General features: G+C 40.4%; 1 protein-coding gene across 18 annotated transcripts in view; it reads right to left on the bottom strand.

Annotated features, from left to right (window-relative positions):
- The window catches only part of PARD3 (par-3 family cell polarity regulator), a 575,331-nt gene that overhangs the window by 17,836 nt on the left and 533,919 nt on the right, over positions 1 to 23,576 (bottom strand). The gene's annotated exons all lie outside the window — the stretch shown is intronic.

Genomic DNA, 23,576 nt, shown 5'->3' with positions numbered 1-23,576 from the left:
ATTTTTTAAAAACTATCTTTGCGAGATTCATAGACATGGATGACCAAAATTAAGTCAATCTTAAATCCCAGAGCACTTCTTCTCTGTTCCATTTGCTGAAGCACTAAATGACATCCTATCACAAAAGCTAATCATGCCCATTAGGCATATACTGTGTCCCTAACCAAACTTGGCCACAAAGACCACGTGGACAAGAACCACGTCTTTATATTTGTCATATATGCCCTCTGAGCTGCTAGCAGAACAGGATGCTGTAAAGCTATTAGGAAATCCAGGTCTCTTCAAGGAAAGCTCGTTGCCGTGGTTACTCGGGGTGCCTGAGTTCTGTCCAATGCACCCTACCTGGGTGACATCACTTGGATGGGTAGCTTGGAAAGAGAAATTCTACCAGAGTGCATAAAACTCTCACACAGACATAGGTCTACATACAATCCACATATTTTGAAGAATTCCAAAGGTCTTAACACCTCAGACTGAAAGTATTCATGTATGAGACCACAAGATTAACATCTTCTAAGCATATGGGATAGTCTTTCATTATTTAATCTATTGGGAGGGGTCCCCATCACCTTCATGTTTCCATCAATTTCACTAGAGCTTCTGGAATAGCAATACATTCAATTTGATTATTTTTTCAGTCCATGAAAGCTTGCCCGCCCTTTGTTTTCTTCTGACAGATCTTTTGGATTGATCAGCCTGTGAACATTAAAGGTGAACAGGTGTCTGTACAATGTGCTGCCCGACAATGCTGGGCTTCAGCCCACGTTGGGTACAGCTTCAAAACTCCCCTTCCCCCTTTTGAGGTGGGCAGCTTGTTGTTCCCACTGACTTTCAAAAATATATATTCAGCATCTTATACTGTTCCAACACATACATTTTCAGGCACAGCCGACCACCATAATGTCAGATCTACAAAGCCCCTCACTTACACCGTATGCAACATCGTGACCGTGTAGGCAGGAGGATGGTTCAGTTCATAACACAAAAAGATAGGAAGGTGAGCAATTGTTAACCCTATTGCCACTGCCATGTTTCCAGCTGTGTTTTTGTTCCTGGAATACTTCAGAGCTTTTAATGTGAAGATTGTAGCAGGCTTCACCTACAAGGTATTTACAAGTCAAACCAGAAGTACGAGGGCTGTCCAGAAAGTGTCCAGCCACGTAACCATTCTCGTTATATTAAAAATGGCTGGATACTTTATAGACAGCCCTCATAGTTCTCTAATATTTGCAGCTAAGAGAGTTTTAAGCCCGTAATGATTAGGTTCACGAAAGCCAAACCACTGATGAAAACTGACCTCCCATACTATTTATGATTAACTGAAAGTCCATTCTCTCTACAAAGGAAGTTGACCCTGTGTCCATCATTTTATTTTTGGTGCCCTTGAGCTTGTGCACAGGAAAAGACAAGTGGTAGATGTCACTTCTGCCCTTAGTTCCAGATCTGAGCAGCCAGTGAGACCACTGTTTTACCCTCTTGTCCTTTGTTCTTTCTCCCAGTGCTCTAGAGAAAGCTGCCTGACTTGTCCAACATGAGCAAAGCCACCTTAATAGCTGAAGTTGGAAAACGGGCTGCCGTGGTTTGCATGACTGATGATGACTTCCCAAAGACTGGAAGACCGTTAAGTGTCCTTGGGGAACAACGGTTGGCAGTCTGAAGCTGAAGTCCTGGCTGCAGGGGAAGAAACCATTGCAACTGCTCAGTTCTGTTTCTCAGGCCAGTCCGTAATGAGCCAGTAATTCAAACTGGGACTTAAAAAAGTTCTTGGTTAGCTCTTCTTCCAAGAAAGCTAAAGGAAATTTTAAATATTCATCAGTAGTCATGAATAATCCCTACACATCCCCATCAACTTATATACTGCCAACTGAAAGCTGCTCATAATTTATTTATTTATTTATTTGGTAAGGAATATACTAAAAGCACCCCCTAAGTTGATCAGATGGATGAAATGAGACAACAAAACTTTTAATGAGTAGTTAGCAATTCATGACTTACAGAAAATCTGCATGAGTGGGATCTACACAGGGATGGTGATAGGAATGACAGAGACGCTTTTTGTGTAAAAAGAAAAAGAAATCCACAAAGACATAAGACAGTGTTAGTCCAATACGAACACTTAGCCTCTCCTTAAACATTGGTTTTTGCAGCTCACCTAGAACTTTCTTTCATGTTGTAAATGAAGAGCGTTGCTTTGGGTTCACAGTAACGATTTGGGGTTTTTCTCACAGGGTAAGGCAGGGTACCCTGGACCACACGCTACAGAGATTCCTAACCCAGGTGCACAGAACAATGTGACCCCGGACCATAGGGAACTCAGGTCTTTCCCATCCATAACTGCCCTGGGGGCTGTACACTCTCCCGTCAGAGGCAGAATACACGGTGTGTGAGCCAACATTCCAAACCTTCAGACTGGATACTGCCGTGTGCTTCCTAAACGTAGCTGAAAATGCCCATTCATGCGAAATGAGCCTATCTGCTACAGGTAAGCACTGGAGCCTGTCTTGCACCTGTGCCCCATAAACGTGCAAATCCAGCCACTTCCCAAGGTACCGAGAGAGAGAACAGGAACTTTCCAACAGTGGTTCTCACCTATATACACGGTGTGTATGAGAACCACCCAGAGAGCTTGTTACAATAATGCTGATTGCCGATGCTCACCTTGAGATACTCTGATTCAGTCCATCTAGTGCAGGGCCCAGCAATCTGTATGCAAAATGCTTTATTCAGAAAGTACTGTGGGTACAGACAACATGTTGAAGACGACGCACGCAGGCTTCGTAGATGGGCAAAATCCCAATGTCTACATGGCAAGTAACTAAAGAACAAAGAATGCCCTGCTGTAGAAGCACCTACATACATTCTGTGACAAAGGGGGTTGAACAGGCTTGGTCGAGTAGGGGAGGCCCTTGGTTCCAGCAGACAGCTGCCTTAAGGGATACAGGCCTAGGACTGCCTTCCATTTTTTTTTTTTTAAAGAGAAATCAGAAATATAGTTTTTCCCTCCAAATTTAAAATGTTAACTCATTGCAGTTTTTAAATCCTAGGTAAGCCAAACAAAACAGGTCTGTTGGTGGCTACCCTGCAACCTCTACTTCATGTTTCTGCAGATGCTGCCCATTCCATATGTCACTTCTCTGCTTCTCTGTGCCATTTGCGTTCAGATTTCACACTAAGATTAGGCCCGTGGTCCCCTCTTCACAGTCCCAAGAAACACATTTCAAGAGATTGACAACTGGGCATTGTTCATAGTGTCTTCCCTCTCCTAAACTGTATGCTGCTTCTTCCAATCTGCCCACACCTCAACCCAGATATACTTCCTTGCAGGCCTGAGGTCTGACCTATCTTTTCAGAGGAGTGTATGCTGAGAGAGACAGAGAGGCGTTTGTGATGTGACTGATTAATTCTTTATGGATTAAAAATACTTGAACATTTGCATTTTTAATTATGCAAAAGAAATCTGGAAACCTGGAAGAGATTAGCTGTAAGATCCAGCATTCAAAGGAAGGGAAAATTAATCATTCATTTTCTTAAATAAGGAGATACCATCTTGGTACACACTATCCTTCCCATGGAGGGAAGGAAAAAAATGAAAAGAAGAGAGAAGGTGGGCAGAAGGGAGGAGATGAGCTGTGGCAGGCTCTCTGTGTTGCACAGGAGGGGGAGATGATCATAAACTCTGGTAGAAGAGATGTAGCCAAAGAGGGAAAGAAGATAAATTTGCTCATAGTTTTCTTTCTTTAATACACTCTTCTTTTCTGTCCATTTTTCCAAAATCCACAAGTCCAAGAAACCAAATTCCACTTCCTTGAAGCCTTTCCTAACTACTCCAGTGGATGGTCATCTCTTCCTTTCAATCTGTCTCTAACTGCCTTCTATCCCAAATACTGTCTTACAGTGTTTTCCAGAACTTGCGTGTGGATGGGATTTTCCATCTTAAGTTTGCGCCTCCATCACAGTCATCTAACGTGTATATCTTGTATATCACCTGCCTGTGGCACAGTGCATTGTTCAGCAACTCTTTGTGATGAATAGACTGAAGGTGGCCTTACGGTGTCCATACTTTTGCAATCCCTCACCCGTAAGTGTGGACAGTGCCTACACTTGCTGCTAACCAGTGAAATGCAGAAACAGTCATGCAATGTATGTGATTACATTTATGTCATTGCATAAGGACATGGTGTCCTCCTTGCCTGTCTCTGTCTCTCCCCTTGCCAGTTTTGAAGCAGCGAGGTGTCATGGATCCCACAGCTGCATGGAACAGAATGCTGCCAAGGAGAGCTGGAAGCTGACACTTCTCTGGTGAAGCCTCCGTGTGAGGCCCTGGCCCAGCTGACACCTTGATTGCACCCCGAGGGAACCCTGAGCCGAGGACCCAGCTAAGCCATGCCTGGACTCCAGACCCACAGAAACTGTGAGGTAGTAACTGTGTGTTGTTTAAAGCTGTGGAGTTTGTGTTAAAAGTTGTTACGCAGCAAATGGAAACCATTATAATACCCCGTTGATGTTGGCCTTGGCCACGCGACTTGTTGTGGCCTACGGGACGTCACTGGATGTGATGCAGAAGGAGCTTGAGATGTGACTGCATGGTGGGAGTGCTCTCCTGTGTCCCCGACTTGTACTAGGACGAGAACGTGCCCGCAGTGGAAGAGACACGTGGAACAGATCTGGACCCAAGCCCAACAGAGCCCAGCCTAGATCAGCCAATCCCCTGCTTGTCTACAGATGTGTGAGCAAAAAAAAAAATAGATGCTTGTTATTTGATGCCACTGTGTTTTTAGGTGGTTTGTTATGCAATAACTTCACAGGAATAAACTCTCTAAACCACCACATCACCTTAAAGAGTGTTATGGGGGCTCTACATACTTTTTAAAACTCAATGAAATAAAGTAGCCTCGAAGCACATAGGCCTTGCCCACAAATGGAACCAAATAAAATATTGCCTGCTTCAAAAAGCACATTGGTTAGAAGAATGGTATAGGCACTGCATTTTACGAGTGAGTTTTACCACTATCATTCATGGGGTTAGTTACTGCAAAGTTCTGGTCTCTGAGAAAAAACGCACAACATAAATACTGTTGCAGAAGATGTAACTGAAAAATGCCCACTGCCAGATCTTAATACGTGAAACCAATCAAATGTTCTTCCCACTGAAACATCAGTATATAGCTGAGAATGCCCTTGGAAATCTATCCAATTGCTAGGGTGAATCCTTTTGTCAAACTCCCCGTTGCTGCACCTAAAACACCCTGCTTGTGCCCTGTGATCTCTGAAAATTGGCCGCGTGAGACCAACGCTCAATGCGGGTGCTTTCCTGGAGGGTGGTGAAAATATAGCTGCCAACCAGGTGACTTGGTAAAACTCAACTTAAGGGCTCATTCCTAGTTTCTTTTCCTGGCAGAGACTGATGACCTGCTGGGATTCGGGTCAAACACGCAAGTCACAAAAAGATAGTCCTGGTTAAAATTTGATCTACTTAGTTTGCCGGGGGTTAAAGACTTAACAGATGCCCCTCAAGTCCCCAATTTACAAAAGAATAGGTGTACAGTAAAGATTTTTGGTAACCGTATCAGCTTATATCTTTGTCCATTTCATTTTTGCCATCTACTTCTCAACCCTAAGCATTTACTTTTTGGCCTCAGTACAAAATTCTATTCCAAATGCTAGTGAATTTCACACCTGCACCTGGCATCTAATTACTAGGGATGTAAACAGGACATTATTCTTTTTCCCAATTAAAGAAAAATTCAAAAAAGTCAATCTCTAAATTACATCTGAGATCCTGGAAAATAATGCAGTATCATCACACTCAAAACAGTTTTTTCCTACGGGTATATTTCCCTCGCTCCAGCAGGAATCCCATGCACACACCACAGGTGGAGAAACGCGCTAGAGTTCCGCTAACCGCCAACTTCTCTGCTTAAGGAACTCTATTTCCCGCCACCTACTGGCGTTCAAAGTCCTATGACTTCTGAGACATCATTATGGTCTGCATCCCAGCACACTTATGACAGTAGGTTAAAGTTTCCAAGACTCAGTTCATTGACACTTATAGACCCCATTTTCTAGAACCCTGACTTTTTCAAGGCTTGATGAGGTCCTTAGGTAATGACTCAACCTTCATAGGGGGTTCCTATATTTCAGTCCCCTTATTTAGGGAAAATTTCTCTCTTTACTGACTTTCTTCACAGATACACAAATGGAAGGGCTACAAGATCCAGTCCATTATATAAAAAGCCCACCCTCCAAGAACACTATTTCATTTTCAGTGGAGGAAATTTAGAGCACCTTTTCCTTCTCTGCCCAATTACTACTACTTCTTGCCTCTTGGAAAAGGAAAAGCTGTTAGTCCCTTTATTTGTAGCAATGGCAAGTCGAAAATTCAGCTATTTCATGGAAGCCACTTAAAGTAGACACGAGGACTGGAGTGGGCAAAAAGTGGCTGCGGGAAAAACAGATGTAGGGCAGACCTGTCACGCAGCCTTAGTAACAGGCAGCCGGCAATGACCACCCGCGTCTCAGATCATTAAGCAATGTCTTACTGTGATGTCATGCTCGGATGTACAGAGTTGTAATCCTTTCAAAACAGACAGATTGTCAGCATGATAAAGTGGATACAAACAAGTTCCTGAACAGGGATGACTAAAGCGTTTGGGGGGGAGAAATGTCACTGAACTAAAATAGGATCCTCATGTATAGTAGTAACAGTCATTGGCTGTCGGGCAGGTGGGAGGGGGAGGAGGGGATGGGTATATTCACACCTAATGGGTGCAGTGCGCACCATCTGGGGGATGGGCACACTTGAAGCTCTGACTCGGGCGGGGCAAAGGCAATATATGTAACCTAAACATTTGTACCCCCATAATATGCTGAAATAAAAAAATAAATAAATACAACAGGATCCTAGGATGCACAACTACCAGGAACTGCCACTGTTCGAGAGGGTACAGGTAAACAACCTTCTTCCCACTTAGCTCTTTTTCTATACTGATTAGCAATTCCACAAAATATTCCTGATCTGCAGATAAATAGTTCTAATCTACAGATGTCAGAACTGAGTTCTTAATTGCCGTAAATTAGTGAGCAAACACAGGTTTCTCATTAAACCCATTACACCCTGTATGTTAAAATGGAATGCGTGCCGTTTGTTTTTTTTTTTTTTTCCTCCTGGCACTTAAAACCGAAGCATTCTTGGTAAAAACTGAAGTATAAACAGCGAAGCAGGAAGAGTGGTCAGGGTATGTGTGGCAGGTTCCTGTCCCCTGAAGGTGTTTTTATTCTTGGGGAGGAAAATCTTTAAATGGCAATGAATTTGGTTGCCTAGATTTTAATGACAAGCTCTATTGTGCCCTCATCTTTGTTTCCTTAAGAAAGAGTAGAGTGGTGTCAGACCTCTGAAAGCTTTTGCTTCTCTTAAAGGAAAGGAACACTTCCTCCCACCACGCCTGTTCAAAGCATACGGTTTGCCTCCTGTTAACCAGTATCACCTGTACAGGTGAAGACGCATAAAGTCCTAAATTAAAAGGGAAAGGAAGGAATAGACTAAAATGCCATGGAAAAGCAAACTCTGAATTTTCAAATCAGGTAGGCATTAGATCAAGCTTGCTAAGACTGGGGGCTTTCCACTCTAACTCTCAGGCTGGAAGATTTATGAAGAATGGGGGGGGGAGTGGGGGGGGCAAAACCAAGAAATGTATCAATTACCAAACTGCAAATAAAAATAGCTCCTCTGCACAAGCTTCATTAAGTTTTATCAGCAAGTATCTTGGGGTTTTACACTCAAACCTCAGGTCATAAATTCACAGTACATCCTCCATATGTTCACCCAACACCTGAATTCAATTTCTCTTCTGGTTGTGAAGTAAGAATGTGGTGCCCAAATTAATTATGCATGCAAAGTTAGTTTCTAACAAGGGCAGCTTTTTTGTGTGTGATGCTGAAAGGTATATATAACATCTGAAATTTGGGAAGAGCTCTTTCTGCAATCTTAGCACTTTTATACTGGTCTGTAAAGTCTGAATTCACTCTTCCAAATCTGAACATTGAAAAAAAAATTATGGTTGGTACATATTGTGTTATAATGTTTGCCTTTTTCTAAAGATATTCGCAGACATTTATGATATGGAAAAAAACTGTCTTCGTGTTGACTTTGAGGTTTTTAGATAAATATTTCTGTGGTTCTGTACAAATCACCCTGAATTGCAGAGAAAGTCTAAGGCTAAGTGGCTCTATTTATATGTGTCTATGTGTACATGTGAAATTAGCTATTTAGGAAATATCATGTCATTTTCAGTTTATTTTCACAGTTTTACTCATCATCTGTAATATAAAAAGAATTATGAGAAACTTATGCAAATCCCAAAGGCATTCACTTTGCTCAGCTGATAAAATTCATTTCCAGATTCTGACACCCATGATTTGTTGTCCATTTTACACCAATTTCAGTGTCATAAATCATAACAAATTAAAAACATACAGCTACGTTCTCTGGGTTAAAAAGGTGGTCGCCAAAGCTGTTAATCCTGCATTTGCTTCTGATGTGATAGTTCCAGTTCTCTGGGTGCTTTATGGATCACAGGGAGGTCACCCTTCCATCAGAAAGCCTCAGGACGCGATCTTTCTCTGGGCCCCACTGTGGTCATTGGGTAACAAACAGGCCTATCATTTTATAAGCAACAAAATCTCAAGAATGCACCCCTCGCCCCATTTTATTACTATCATCACTCTTCCTTATTAGCTTGTCACTGGTCCCAGGCAGGAGTGAGAAAAATTTTTTAGTTTTACTTTTCGAAGGGAATTCCTCCAGCTACAGAGGACTACACACGTGCACAGACATACATAATTTCAAGACCCAACAATAAATATACACAAAAAAGCCCCAGGTAGCTTGTTCCTGACAAGTGTTACAGAAATAATCCAAGCTGGTTTCTACTAAAACGGATTGCTAAATCTACTGCAGTCAGGCCTCCAAGGAGGCACTTGCTTAAAAGTCAGCACGAAAGTAGTATTATTTAGCCAAGTTTTTAAAAATTATCAATGGAAAGCTAATTATTGAAGTTTTTGTTTAAGGAAACACGGTCTAATGAAACTTGTTAAACAAATGACCTGTGAATATTGTGAAACTGTGTGCTAGAGAGAGCCCAAAGCTTCAGAGATGGCAGAGAGGACCAGACCAGACCTCCTCCAGTCCCTGGGCGGGACAGGGCAAAGGGCAGAGGCGGAGTTCTGTGCCTCTCATGGCGCCTGACTCCCTAGCAGGCAACCCTGCATAGCTTGAAGCAAGGATAGGACAGAGAAAGTTTTCCAGGTACACCTAGGAATTTCAATGCATTTTTAGAAAATAAAACATTATTGCCTATAAGAAACCACATGTATCATTTTTCTTTGCACAATGTAAGAAGCAGTTATAACCTAGTGGTTAACACCCGCGGTGCACGTACTTTTCATAGATTGTGTGATTTCCTTGAATTCTCTAATAAACGGCAAGGATATGTCAGGCATTCCAATGGGTTAGAGAGTTGAAGACAGTTTATGGATAATATTTTTTCATCCAATAAAACCGCTAGGGATACAAAGATTAGCCAGTTGTGACCCACAGTTAAAATCTGTGCCTCAAACCAAAATATATATTTCAGTGTCTAAATAAAAAGCAAATGGGATTCGGTGGTATAGGCAAAACTCTTGACAAACTAAAAGAAGAGAATCAGGAATACATTGTAAAAATCTGAAATAAAAAGGAATGGAAATTAAATGACAAAACCTGATGGGTTTTGTGATGACAAAATAAAATGATTATCATGTTCTTTTTCATATTAGAGAGGTTTTATCATACAAACATAGGAACTAATTATAGAACCATTACTTTAATTCTTTAATCATGAAATGATTACACAGAATCCAAGGCTAACATTTTCTTTGTTTTTGCATTCTGTCTTTAATGACAACATAATTGCAAAAGACAAAACTAAGCTATGTTTTTTTAAAGAAAAAAAAAATCCCAGTGCAATGTAGTGCTTAATTCTAAATCATGTCATAATTCTAAATCCTGGATAAATTCTATAGGTTTTCCTGAAATGACTCAAAATAGAAAGTAATATAACAGGAGATACAATGCCTTTAAGCTTCATAAGAAGCTAACTCTGAAACACCTTTGAGAACTAAAATAAAAGTAGTAAAACGTACATTTATTAGTTTTCTAAAAACAAAACCCACTGGATATACCTGAACGAAGTACCTATATTGTTGTTTTTTAAACATTTTAAAGATCATTAAAATATCTTTCTTGATTTTTTACTTCTATTTTTTATGCTCTTGATTAATTTCATAATTATTAGTTAACAAATTTCCAGGCTTTTATTCTATTCACAATTTGGCCACGTCCCAACTTACAAATTATTTATCTGGAGAGAAGGAATAAATGAAACAGAAAAACCAATCAGTTTAACTTTTCATTTCAAGTGTAGCTAAACTATTATAGGAGAAAAACACAATGTGACCATATTGGTTTGGAATTATTGATACTATAAAATAGTAACATTTCTGTTTCTCATTCTTTTGGTTGTTTTGGAGTGATTTTCAAGAGGAAGAGAAGAAACATCTTTATTCTCTATGTTAAAACTGGAGTTTCTCATTTGTGTTATATTCTTAATTCTCAATTATTTTCAAATGGATCAAATATATTTTCAAGACTAACACTGGTATTTGGATACTCAAATTATTCTTTTTAAACAAGCATATGAAAGACATGGATGTAAACATTCCAAAATGATAATAATTGATGGCTATCACAACAGGATTCTGTCCACTATTCCCCAACAAACTTTAGGGATAATTTCAGTGTTATTCTTTTAGAATATATTTAGTTAACATGGAGACTAAATTTTTAAGGCTTTGAATTTATAATCTACAAAGCTCCAAATATAAATACTACTTTTAAGATTTAGCCATGTCCTTCAAACTTTTTCTCCCAAGCACATGTTCTGGCACTATACTCAACACAGTTTCCCTTTCTTTAACCTGTGATGAAATTCAGAGTTTTATTTCAGATGTTTATTATGTAAGTTTTATGCTCACTGCTCAATGGGATGACTGTGACTGTAATTTTTAATCCTGTTTCAATATTTGCTAGCCTTCACTCTTAATTCTCCTGCAAAAGAGTGACCCAGCTCCTATTCTGATTACCTAAAATTACTCCACTGGCACTGTGGGTAAAGAGTATTTCACAGTTTTGCCCACAGCATGGTCCTACCATGGCTACAAAAGTATGCTTTGAGAACACAATTCCAGGCTTCTGCAAATCCCCACCACATACAAAGCTGATGCCATTTTTTCTAGAAGATGCCATAGTTTTGTGGCTAAGACATGTGAATTGACACATGTAAACTGAACCTGACATAAGATCCGGAATAATCATAGCCTTAGAAGAACCAGTTGGTAATCCGATTAACTAAAGGTTTACCAAAAGCCCTTTTTGTTTCAATCCTTGTGTTTGAAAATCCTTCTAGAAAGTAAAGGCGATTTCTTCCATCTTGAACAGAAGGAATAATGGATATTATTTAGCTTTTAAAAAAACTTTCGAGGCCGGGCGCGGTGGCTCACGCCTGTAATCCCAGCACTCTGGGAGGCCGAGGTGGGCGGATTGCTCAAGGTCAGGAGTTCAAAACCAGCCTGAGCGAGACCCCGTCTCTACCATAAAAATAGAAAGAAATTAATTGGCCAACTAATATATATAATATAAAAAATCAGCCGGGCATGGTGGCGCATGCCTGTAGTCCCAGCTACTCGGGAGGCTGAGGCAGGAGGATCGCTTGAGCCCAGGAGTTTGAGGTTGCTGTGAGCTAGGCTGACGCCATGGCACTCACTCTAGCCTAGGCAAGAAAGCAAGACTCTGTCTCAAAAAAAAAAAAAAAAAAAAAAAACTTTCGAGATTTTCATGACCATTAGTTCTCATTGTTGAGTACTCTGAGTAGAAAAAAAAGGAAGAAATTGGGCTGAATTTTACTCTATTGACTATAGGATGTCGCTCAAAAACTCTTCTGCTGTCTTACTATTTTTCTAACAAGCTCCTAATAACAGCACTTTTTATAGGTATCTACCTCTGGCTCTTAAAAGTATAATTTGCAAACATACTGGCTAATGGTGGGTTTGCATGGTTTTTAGTGAATTGAGACCTTATTGTATTGTTACTACATGATTTTAAAATTATATTGTAGCTGATTAAAATGAGAAAAATAAATCTTTCTGTGGGCAAAGTATTCATGGCACGAATTTGTTTTTCTCTAATTTGACTTTTTCTTTCCCAATTTCAGAGATTTTGAAATTTCTAAAACAAAGATTAATCAATATGGAATTCCAGGCACAAACTGTTTAAAATGTGGGTAAAAACCTTTTGACCTTTTAAAGTTGACTTATGTAGAAGAGTTTTCACTTCTCTATGTCTAAAATAGACATACTTTCATTTGTCTCAAAATAATATCCACTTTAAGTTGACACTCCACTAAATTTTCTTTTGGGAAAAATTCCCAATTTAGTGTGATTACAGATTTTAATGAAGATTTGCTTTTCTGTTTATATACATAATTTTGGATCTTTCAGTTAATAAGAAATGGCTGAGAAAACACATGAGTAACTCCCCAGCCAAGGTGCTACTGAATCATGAGTAGAAAGGCCAAAGGCCAGAGGAATTCAGGTGCACATTTCAAAATCTGCCTTGATGCCTGAAGGCTCAGTAAGGAAGGGGTAGTGCCAGCTTCTACCTGAGGACAGAGGAGAAAAGAATGGAGCAAAGCATCTGTTAAAACTCAGCATGATCCTTTACAAACAGATTGTCACACTGCCTTTCCTGTATTTTATACTTTCAACTGATGTCCAAGTACTGGTGTGTAGGGAAACTAAGCCAAGACCAAATGGAACTCATTATGTGTTCAGTAGCATCAGAAGCCCAGAATAAATATAGAGAGATACTGACAAAGACATTGATATAAAATAGGCATAGGCGTAGACTTGGATATAAATATCAGCAATTTTCTAACCTAGTCACTTACACTAAAGAACCACTTTGGGATTTCTTGATTTGCAAAAGGAAGATTTAGAAAACATACACTGAAATATTACCCATGTTCACCAACAAGCCAACCACCTGACGTGAAGCTACATTAAGACTCAGAAGTCACAGGCCTCTGCAGATATCATTTTGTTTTGTCTTTTCTCATATTGTAATGTCTCTATAGACTGGCGCTGATATTGTTCCGTTTTGATATCATAATAGTGTCTCCATGGATTTTGGCTGACATTTTGTTTTGACATTATGTTACAATAGACCTCCACTGACATTTCGTTTTGTCACTGCAACATTGTTTCTATAGGTTTCTGCTACATTATTTTGTTTTGACATTAAAATGCCATCTCCGTGGTCTTGGCATCATGTTATCTAGAGAACTTATTAAGGAAGTATGAGGTCCAGGGACTGGATGGGAAAATGGCACCCTGAAGAACTTGAACATTTAATAAACTTGAAGATGTTTTAGATAAACACACATTTATACAATATTTAATATAAGATTTGCAACGTTTGTTTCCACCAGTCCTTTCTTACAATATGGATTCAGTTAAGGTGTTAATTCTCTGCCTTTCCCATAAAAGGAGACCCTACCATCTCTCTTACATGTCAAAAACTTCAGAGAATTAATCCTCTATCTGTTGCTAGAATCAAATTATTTTTTTAAATGAATATGGTCTGGGTTTTTTTGTGTTTTAAAACTATAAGAAGTATTTCTAAAGTAAACAATTACCACTTTTTATAATTGTTGAATGTAAGAAACCATTGATGATGATACATTTTAGGAATCTCTAACAAAGAAAGAAAATGTGGCCAACTGAAATGCCATTGATGATAAGTATCTTGATATTCGAGAATTGTGAAAAAGTGTCAATCTTAAAAATTGTTTTAAAATGATGGTGGTATGTATGGCACTGATAAAAATCAACTTTATTAAAAACAGCAAAAATATTTGATGATACCTTGAATATTTTTTAAATAAATGATAGAATAAAAACTGAAGCTGAAGCTGATTTTGCAGTTTTAGGTAGAAATCATTTGGTGGATACCCCAAAAGCGATGTGAAACAGAGTTCTCCCTTTCTTGGTAGTCTCTCCTTCTTGCATTTACAAAATTCTTTATGAACACTTTGCTATTCACAATAAGACCAAGAATACTGACCTCTAAAGTGGCATACTTCTAGGTTCTATTAGCTTTAATTCCCAGGAAAATCATTACAACATAATGGTACAGGTTGAGCTTTGGCCAAAAGCCAAAATGACAAAAGGTCATAATATGAACATTTCTGTGTTTTTTGCAATCCTATATTCAAAAATGTTATTTGACTTGTTATATAATTTTGCTTCTATAAAATACGTATGTGAACATACTACTCCTAAAAGTACTGGTAGAGATGATCTTATATATTTCCATTCACTAAACAAAGAAGTGATCACAAGAAAATTCATGAATCTTACATAACCCTTCATTGAAAATGGTTATTTTGTTACAGAATTTCCCTTTACAAATGGTTATGTTAAAAATTCTCCTAGAATTTAATGCTAGTCAAAGAATTCTCCAGGTAAACGCATATATTTCCTTTTATATCACAGATGAAGTATTTCATGTTGTCCTTTTTTGCCTCAGCTGCCAGGAAACTCTGGGATCAATTTAATGTCCAATTATAATTACTCATACCAATTTTCCCATACAAATATACTTTTATGTTGTTTGCGCCCTTTAAAACTCCATTTTAATGGTTATTTTTAGAAGCTGCTTCAAATAATTTGGGGAGCTGAGATGGTCATAATTCATACTCCGAGAGGATCACAGTGACCACTCTGTTAAGTATGGATATAAGGCCTAGAGTTTGTTTTCCTATTCTAATTTCTTCTGATTCTTCTAATAGAAACAATATTTGGCTTCATGCATACGTGAATAATGTGAGATGAGGTGTAAGTAAGCATCTAATCCAGTGCTGGGCACAGAACAGGCACTTGATAAACACACAGTACAATGAAGAAAAATGATATCTAAGTAGAGACACAGAGTGGGTTGTTATAAATCCAAGCTGCTGCTCAGAAAAGAAGAGAAACTGAAGATACAGCTTTAATGGTCATCGACATATATACAGGTGTCACTGAAGCCATGGGAGTGGAGGAAGGTCACAGGGAGAGAACGCAGAGGAGGGCAAGCGGGCTGGGGACATCTGATAAACCCAACCAACACTCTGCTAAGGAGAGGACTGTTCTGACTGTTTACAGTGGTTGTATCACATCAATAGAAAAGCCAAAAGGAAGGCTGGGTTGCTCATGAAGTGGGGATCCTATGGGATGTTAAAACATGCCAGGTTTGAGAACAGCACGCCAGGTGACTTGCAGGGCTCTGCTGCAGGAGCAGCTGGGAGGCCCAAACACAAAACTTTCTGCTCCCTCCTGGCCGGCCCTGCGGCTTGGGATACCTGGGCTGCTGGCAGGTGGCGCCTGCTCTGCTGGTGGAAAGAGGAGAGTCCTTAAGGGCCGTCAATCCAATTCCCTCCATAAGCACTAAGCTTTCACTAATTAAAAGAAGCTCTAAAGTAAATTAAAAATTTTTTAAATTAACGAAACATGACAGCTATGATGTACCCTTGTCATGATTATCCTTTCCAAGCCCAAGTCTCTAAGATTAACCTTCCTACTTCCTTGATGTGAGATGAATATCTGTTATCAAGTATATTCTTTGTCCCTTCCGCAGTTTGGCTAAACTCTTCTCATAAAAAGAATAATAGTACAAGTTATATCCTTCTCTTGACTAAGGCTACAATTTACTATTCTCCCAGTGTCTCTTTGCAGATGAACTATTTAGTTTATGTAGATTCTAATGCCCAATGAATCCTATTATGAAAGATATAATTTTTTTAAAGAAAGCTGATTGGACATCTTCAATATACTTAAATGCTTTCCAAAAAACAAACAATTTGATAAGCTTTATGTTTTTGCCCTTATACCTTAGAATCATGATTCTCTGCAGGATTTTAGAAGTAATTCAAATATTAAGTTAAAGATTTCACCAAGTAATGTAGTCTGATTAATGACAAGAAGGAGTACAAAAGGACAATAAGATTTTGAATTCTTAAAAGTCAGGATTTGTTACCAATAATTATGGCTTTAGTCTATATTTGGAATATCAAGATATTTGGCACTGCAGAAAAGAGGAAACTTTTATTTTATAACACTTTTTATAAAAGCCTCTTTCTGAAAACATGAGTGTATATATGTACAGCTCCAAATTTTCCAATTAAGGTTTAAGTTCGATGTATACATTTTTTATCCATTTTGTATGCATTTGGGGAAAGGGCTATAAGACCACACTCAAATTCGATCCATAAATGACGACCTTCAATTCAAGACACATTGTTCATGTCTTGCCAAGTCATAACTGATGTTATAAAGGGTTGAAAATCTTATTTTTTTTAAAAATACAGGCATCCTCTACTTTTCACCACGATATGTTCCTAGAAACCACATCATAAAGTGGATCAGATTTTCCCATAGGAACAATGTTATAATTGGAGGTTATGTTTCTGACCAAGGAATTGGCTCTATGATATAGCGACTATGGGTCACATAAGCAAGGATATAATAACTTTAAATCCTTATAGTAATTTTAATAGTGTAAGCAGACTTCAAGCACAAGACGGTTTAGAGATACTCTGTGTGTTACTTACACAAGAGAACTCAAGATTCTATAAAATATACAGTTCTAAGGAATTTTTAGAAATGTGGCATGAAATGAACATGCTAATAACTAAATATCACACCCCCACCCTTTTTTTTTTTTTTAACCTAGAATGGCTTTGCAGAGGACTTAGACCAGATTTCTTAAACAGGAAGAGGGACGTCTTCTAGTTAAACCCTTTAATTTTACCCTGGAGACCCAATGTACTTTTTATGTGATTTTTCATAGGATCTTTATTTTTACTTTGGAAAAAATTTCCCTGTAGCTAGCAGAGACTTAAAAAAAATCACTTCCTCAATTTTAGAACTATAGTCATGCATCCCTTAATGATGGGGATAGTTCTGAGAAATGTGTCAGGTGATTTCATCATTGTGTGAACATCCTAGAATGTACTTCCACCAGCCCAGATGGGAGAGTCTACCCCACACCCAGGCTCTACAGAAGAGCTTACTGCTCCTGGGCTGCAAACTGGTACATGCTGTTACTCTACTGAATACTGTAGGCAACTGGAACACCAGTGAGTATTTGTGTATCTAAACATAGAAAGGGTACAATAAAAATATGGTATTATAATCTTAGGAGACCACTGTCACGCATGCAGTCCCTCATTAATCAAAATGGCATGATGCGAGGCATGACTGCATTCCAAAATGCTAGAGCCAAGTGATCAAAGGTTGTTCAATTAAGTGCCTGAGCGTATGTTGAGCTCTTATCATGGCATTTAGTACTTTATTCAAATGCCATTAAAACAACTTGCTTCTTAAAAAGGAATCTTCAGTCATTTCCCAGATAATTGATCGTACTGGCATAGAACAATAGCCAATCTGTGCTTGTACCGGTGGCTTTCCTGTCTTCTGGTTCAGCCACTGGCCGTGAATAGCACTGCATGGAAGGTTGAAGGCAGAGAAAAGATGTAGGTGTTAATTACATGGTGTGCAATGAGTGACTGATGGAATTAAAGAATATTCCAATTATAAGGTATGGCAGCTTTGCAATCATTGGGACCAACTTTGACTGATGAGGAAACTGAAACCTAGAGAGATTCAAGGATTTGACAAAGTTAGTAAACTAGGCGATGGCAGGGGCATCGCCTAGTTTGGGGCAGGGCAGACACGTAGGTTTCTGCTGGGGTTACTCCAACTCGGCCCAGATTCTAACCCTCTACTGCCAAGGTCTCCCTGATGCACAGAAATTGGGGGGAAACCTTTAAATCTGCGTCATACTTGAGTTCGGGGAGATCTCTCTCACTCATTTGGTTGGCATTCTCTCTCTCTCTCTCTCTCTCTCTCTGATACACACACGTGTGCACATATAACAAACGTTCTAGCTCATTATATGAATTTAAAGTAAACCTGATACTATTTCTTATTTATTCCACATGGGATCAGCCAATTGAAGTCTTTACTGTACATCGTCCCTAAAATAGTACATTGGAGGTATGATAAACACAAAAATAAGAGGAAAACTAGCCTTTGACCATTTTAATTCAGATACCTTAAAAGTAACTCAAATACATGTAATTCCATTGTCCAAACTGTGTCTTCTATTAGCAGTCAGTTTAATTCAAAGTCTTGTAGAAAAGATGGCTTAAATATTCACCAAAGTCCAGAGAATTTTAAGCACCTATTATCTTAAATGCAACTCTAGATGAACCACCAAAGCAAACTTCTTTTTCCCCCCCTTACCCTTCAACATAAATAAGCCTTTTAGTCTCTTCCCTTGTGGTATAACTCATACCAAACGATGACACTATTTACAGTATCTGCTCTAAAAGGGCAGAGCTTCCAGTCCTATTTCAATTAAAGCCCCTGCGCAATTATGCTTTCAAGAAACAATTAACAGAAGGAAAAACCATTTCCCTGGCTCCAGCCTTTTTAGGCTCGGGTAGTGAGTACCCTTTCTTACCACTAGTGGCATTGAAGTAATTATTTAATGTTAAGGTTCACTTCCTTGGGTGTAAATTTTGGTTTTAGTTGACACTAAAAAGAAACATCAATTTATTAGGAGATAAAACTTGTTCTCCAGTAATGGAGCAGATGCGTACATAAATTTATTGCAGTTTAATGTTCTCACACATAAAGCAATTAGAGTTTTCTGACAAACAGACTTGGTGCAGAAATGATAGTGTGCTTTGGGGTGGGGAAGGTCTGGAAGATGGGAAAGTATAACGTGAGGCTCCAATGAAAAGCTCTCTGCAGAAATGTAAAATCATAATAATCTGTGTTGGGCAAATATGTGTGAAACTCCTCCCTTGATGAGCTTGAATGAAAAGAGAGGCTGCAAATCTTACAGTCATGGCGAACCCTCCCAGCACACAGGCTGTGGCTTTCCCAGCAAGCGACTCACTTCAGGATGCCTGGAATTGAGCCTGTTCGGAATCTGAACAAAGGATGACACAAGCAATCACAGCCAGGCATTACCTGATCGTCCTCGTCAACAAGGAACAATGGGAGACGGGTGAGTGGTTGAAAGTATTTCCAATTGCTGAATGCCTGGGTCACACTTGCCTTATAGAAAACTAAAGAAAGTTCACTCAAGATTTTGTTTCTCCCCAGAGAGTGCCCTATCGCTTTCATATTCCACCTCTCATTCTTCATGGGAGAGAGAAACAGTGGTTTATTTCTTCGCATCCCCCCCAGCCCCCTCCCCCCACAATACTCTGCCATTGTAGTAATAGTAACTACCTCCAGGTGTTGATGCTCATGGGTTTGGGCTGAAAATGTTTTCACCCAGTTAATTCGGGAAGACTGATTGAAACTGCTGTAACATATTTCTGTAATTTGTAGCAACAACTACCATTGTTATTTATTAAGTACCTCTTAAGTGCTAGGCACTGTGCAAACTGTTGAGAATACAGAGATGAGACGATGGTTCCTATACTCCACCGTCGGGTAACGTAATAGGTCTTACACGACAAAGGTAATGTAGACTTCTTTGTGAAAACAGGAGGGCATGATCGGTTTTTAAGGGAATGGTGGAGACTGGGCCAGATGCAATTTTCATAGGTTCCCCCTAAATTTGGGCTGGGTTGGAAATAGAAATCAGTCAGGTTGAAGAAGTAGCAAGTGGTTCAGGTGGTCTCCGGACTCGAGTTCTGATCATTCCTAAAACAAGGCTGCTGAGATGTCCAAATAAACATGGCAGATTGAACACATCTCTGTCACTGTGGATCTCTTCTAAAACTCCATGAAAATGACAACAAAGAGATCAACTGTCTTTAAACCACAAAGATAGAACAATAACAGGAGAGACCACAGAAAAGAAAGATAAGATTTCAGAAGCCAGAAGGCTAAGGGAGGCAGCCTACTCGGAGGAACACGGTCAGAGGCTTAGGCGCTGCCTCTGCGGAGACCGGGAGAGACCTGAGGACTGGAGCCACTGGCTACCTCCGAAGCTGGGAGGTGCATCAGGGCGGAAGATGACCCATCCTTTGGGTATTTTTGCTTTTCACAGTTTTTTTCTCTCTTTCACCCTCAGAAACCACAAACCCTTTCAAAATGTGCATGTGTATGTGTGTGTGTTTATTTATACTAAATTTTTTGGCTCCCATGGCAGCGGCCACAGGGTCAACGCAAAGAGCGCAGCAGGAAGGTTCTGGCCACGGGCAGACACACAGGCACTCTGTGAACTGGCTGTGGGTATGCTGGGACCTTCACAGCCAGAGGCATTCCCAGTGGGGAATGCAACACTGCCCACTCACAGGGTATAACCTGGGACTGGAGCAGATTTGCGAAAGCGGTGCAACACACACGGCCATTTAGCACGGTCCAAAGGGCTGTGGCTCATACCTGAGCTGGGGGCTGCTCCCACTCCGATGACTTCGAGACAGTACTTTCAGCAGGCAGAGGGCAAGCCTATGCGAGGCACATGGCCTTGGGGCCACAGATACATCTTAAATCGAATGATTAAATTGGGGGGAGGGGGAAGTCAGGGTCTCCCTTTGTCACCTGGCATAGAGGGCAGTGGCAGTGGCATCCTCAAACTCCTTGACTTAAGCAATCCCCCTGCCTCAGTCTCCCAAGTAGCTGGGACTATAGGCACACACTACCACACCTGAGTAATTTTTATATTTTTTATACAGATGGGGGTCTTGCTTTTGCTCAGGCTGGTCTCGAACTCCTGGCTTCAGGCAATCCTCCTGCTTCAGCCTTCCAAAATGCTAGGATTACAGGCATGATCCAATGTACGCCTAAATCTCATATTTTTGTAAAGCAGCCACATGTCTTGGATTCTGCTATACATCCACAATTTCCAATATGCTATGCTCATAAACAGACTGCTCATGGTCAATTTTTTAAGTTGAACGGTATGGCCAACAGGGGGTGAGGAGTGAGAAGGAAAGGGTTTTGTTGTAAGTGCTCCCACAAGTAAACTCAAAAGTGACGCATGAGAGTCACTGGTCAAGGCCCTGCATGAGAAGGTTCCACCTTGTAGCCCCGATTCCAGTCCTCACTGGGGGGGTGGCTGCTGGCGCTGGCCGGCCACGCTTCGAGCAGCAGCCTCCCAGAGCTCAGCCAGGCTCCGCCACCCCCGTGCTCTCCCTGTTAGACCAAACCACCGCCCAGGCACTTGGTAAATTCCTTTTATCTCTGGTTTACATGAAAGGGAAGAAAGAACAGCTTCTGCACATTTAATCATCTTACTATAAATACCTAAGTGAAGAAAAAAGGTAACCATGAAGTCTCATCCCACTCAATTTATTCCTGTTGGCATTCTTTCAGGGGAAAAAAGGGGAGGAAGAAAAAGAAAAAAACCCCAGCCTTTGAGTATGAATGCAACATGCAAAAACCTGTGCTGAATCATGAACACAATTATTATATGAAAGATTCAAACTGAATTGTAAAATCACATTTTCTAGCTACTTATAAACCCTGGGAAAAGCTGTGCATTGATCTCAGCAAACGTACAAAAGAACATGCACTAACAAGGACGGAGGTTTTCAAACTTGGTGGGGAAGACGAGGGTGATGTGGGGGGGCAGAGGATCCTGGTTTGGACAAGGCAAGGTCCCACGGATGCAAACACCTTTCTGCTGGCCGATTCAAATGCACCCACCTCCACCTGTCCCCAGCCCCAGCTGTCTCAGACTTACGTTGTGCTGCAGCTGTTTGCTAACTGGACTCCTCTGTCTCTGGAATGAGGAAGTCAGCTCTTTGAGGACAGGGAGCCTGTCATACTCATCTTTGTTTCCTTAGCCCTGATGCCAGCGCCAGACAAATAAGTGCCCCACAAGCTTGAATGAATAACTTCTGATCTACATTGTCAGAGATGCACTCCCCTTTCTCCCATTTCTTTAACTTTTTTTTTTTTTTTTTTGAGACAGACTCTCACTCTGTTGCCCAGGCTAGAGAGCAGTGGCATCATCGTAGCTCACTGCAAGCTCAAACTCCTGGGCTCAAGCAATCCTCCTACCTCAGTCTCCTGAGTAGTTGGGACTATAAGCAAACGCCACCATGCCTAGTTAATTTTTTAAATTTTTGTAGAAATGGAGTCTCCCTATGTTGTGCTGGCTGGTCTTGAACTTCTGGGTTCAAGGGATCCTCCCTCCTGCCCCTCCCAAAATTCTGAGCTTACAGGTGTGAGCCACAACACCAAGCCAAGAAACAATTTTATGAAGGAAGCTAAAGATTACCTAGAATATTCTAGGGTAATCTCTCTCAGATTTCTTCTCTTAGGCATCTCTACTCCCATGGTTTTCCAGGATAGCTTCTGTATGTTTGGCTCTAGTCTTTTCTATTTCATGTTGCCAGTGTGGTTTAGACAGAGGTGAAGGCTGCAGGGTGGGGCCCAGGAGATAGAGAAATAGCTGCTGCCCAGGCCTGATCCATCCCAGGCTTCATTCTGGAAGGCAAGAGGAAGTTTTATACCTCACCCAAGATCTTGGCCCAAGTACCACGTTGGACCAACTAAGAAACCAGGTCCCAAACCCTAGCTAGTGGTAAAGACTGTGTATGTGCCAAGTATCTCTAAGACTATCCTTCTATAGTACTGCCCAACAGAACTGTCCGCCATGATGGAAGTGGCCCATATTGGTGCTGTCCAGTATGGTAGCCACTAGCTCCAAGTGGCTACTGCGCACTTGATGTGTGGCTGATTCAGTGGAGGAACTGAAGTTTTAATTTCATTTCATTCATTGAAAACTAAAAAGCCAAATGAGGTGGCTGATGGCTTCCACATTGGATAGTGTAGCCCTTGAACCTATCAAAGGTGGGTAGTAGGGATGTGGTTGGAAGGCTTTGGGGTAGGTGAAAATTTGGAGATCATGATGCTGGCCACAGTTTTCCGTATTTTCAGGAATGAGGATTGAACTGTGGTGCCTGGCATCTTAAATCTTGAAAGAGAAACAAGAGTTTACGGAACCAAACAACCTGAGAGCTTCAACTGTGAGATGTTTTCATTGGTAATAAGCAATCTCTTTCAACTAGACCTGTGATGAAGGGTTTCAAAAACAGTTGCACATTCTTTGAAGGGTAGAGGAGGCAAGAATCTAGTTCATTGTAAGGTTTTTGGGAAGACTTAAGTTTAGATTCTGCTGTGTCACTGATTGGCTGGAAGACCTGGAGCAATTTATAAATATTCTTTTCAGTTTTCATAGCTACTCTGAGTTGCAAAAGAGTCGGTATAAGTACAGGAAACACTCAGTGCCGTGGTTTATGGAGGTGCACAGGAAGGCTGCAATGATCAGGAGTGTGTGCACGCAGGCAATGGCAAATAACTCGCTTGAGCTTAGAGTAACTTCCAATTAAATCACCTGGGTAGAAAGAAGGCTGATCTTATGCATTTCATATCTGTATAATTCCCAGGAAAGGATGAAGTAATCAAAA

This window comes from Microcebus murinus, chromosome 25, assembly GCF_040939455.1.
Source record: "Microcebus murinus isolate Inina chromosome 25, M.murinus_Inina_mat1.0, whole genome shotgun sequence".
NCBI lineage: Eukaryota > Metazoa > Chordata > Mammalia > Primates > Cheirogaleidae > Microcebus > Microcebus murinus.
Note: the sequence above shows the minus strand (reverse complement) of the source record. Positions and strands in the feature narration are given on the sequence as shown.